The 1,533-nt window shown below is 43.4% G+C and overlaps 1 long non-coding RNA gene across 2 annotated transcripts in view; it reads right to left on the bottom strand.

Annotated features, from left to right (window-relative positions):
* LOC123960486 overlaps positions 1–1,533 on the bottom strand; it is a 10,286-nt gene that overhangs the window by 1,963 nt on the left and 6,790 nt on the right. The gene's annotated exons all lie outside the window — the stretch shown is intronic.

Below are 1,533 nucleotides of genomic sequence, written 5' to 3'. Positions count from 1 at the left end.
TAAAATCCAGAATAGAATTTAAAATCATTCTTCTTACCTACAAAGCTCTTAATGGTCAGGCACCATCTTACCTTAAAGAGCTCATAGTACCTTACTACCCCACCAGAGCACTGCGCTCCCAGAATGCAGGGTTACTTGTGGTTCCTAGAGTCTCCAAAAGTAGACTAGGAGCCAGTCAGCTATCAAGCTCCTCTCCTGTGGAACCAGGTTCCAGTTTGGGTTCAGGAGGCAGACACCATCTCCACATTTAAGAGTAGGCTTAAGACTTTCTACTAACACAACTTCTCCCCTTTCTGGTAGTCTTGTGCTTTCCCGTCCCTCTCCTCTCTCCTCCTATCACTTCCTGCAGGTTTTCTGGCTCTGGAGCTGTGGAGTCTGGATCTGTGGCTGCGGGTCACCTGCTGCCCCCGTGTTCCTGCTCGACACCCTCTGCTGCAACGACTATTGTTACTAATCCTATTGTTATTATTGTTATTATAATCATTAACATTACGACTGTTATCATTAACACTACTATAAATATCTGTACCATTTTTTATTTAGTCTATAGCAACATCACCTTTACTGTCTGTACCTCTGTGTGGATATTGTGTAGGCTGCCTCCCTCCCCTTTCTCTCTCCTTACATCCCTCTCTTTTTCTCTCTGTTCCTCTCTCTCTCTCTCTCGCTGTGAGATAACTGTTGTTGTGATTTGGCGCTATATAAATAAAATTGAATTGAATTGAATGTTCACTCACCCTCGTCCTCTGTTCAGTCTGCTGGCCTCGCCCAGCGGTCCTCTCCTCTCGGGCTTCCTTCCCCGGTCCCCTGCATCCCACGGCTCCCTCGCCTCACCTCCTCCACCTCGCCAGCTCCTCGGTCCTCCGTGCTCACTTTTGAGCAAACTCTGTAGCTTGTGTTTCTAACTGTTTCTTCTGTCTGTCCGCGTACATTTGTATGGTCGGTTTAGGCCACTGGGGTCCAAGAACCTCTAGGGGTCCTTGAGCGGTTTCAGGGGGTCCCTAGTAAAAAGGGAGATATTTTATTTTCACTATTATTCCATCCATAAGTAACACAGTTACAGAACATATGACTATTTTGGTCATGGGTTTTTATACTCTTTCTGTAAGAAAACATCTAAACACCAAAATCCTATCAGATGGGGAATCCTGGGACATAATCTTATCAAATGGGGGTCTGTGCTCTAATCAACTGTATAATAACAACATTGTTGTAATTTTCAGCAAAATAGAATAAGACTTTATTCTCTTAACATTTGATCAACCCACAGAATATGACAAAAGCACAAAGATACAATCCTTCACTGTCAGAATAAGACATTTACTTCACTGTTAGAATGTTTTCTCATACCTTTTTTTTTTTTTTAACCGCTTCCTTTTTCACTTCCCCTTTTGCCTGGAGGCAGAAAAAGAGGACCTGGGCCAGCAGATCGATTGCAGAAATGTAAAACATCATGTTTTGAGGGGGAGCTGTGTGTTAGAGCTGTTCTTGATAAATTAGGTTGTTGGCAAATGTCTTGCAGACACAGTGTAA

This window comes from Micropterus dolomieu, linkage group LG21 (genome assembly GCF_021292245.1).
Source record: "Micropterus dolomieu isolate WLL.071019.BEF.003 ecotype Adirondacks linkage group LG21, ASM2129224v1, whole genome shotgun sequence".
NCBI classification, from domain to species: domain Eukaryota; kingdom Metazoa; phylum Chordata; class Actinopteri; order Centrarchiformes; family Centrarchidae; genus Micropterus; species Micropterus dolomieu.
Note: the sequence above shows the minus strand (reverse complement) of the source record. Positions and strands in the feature narration are given on the sequence as shown.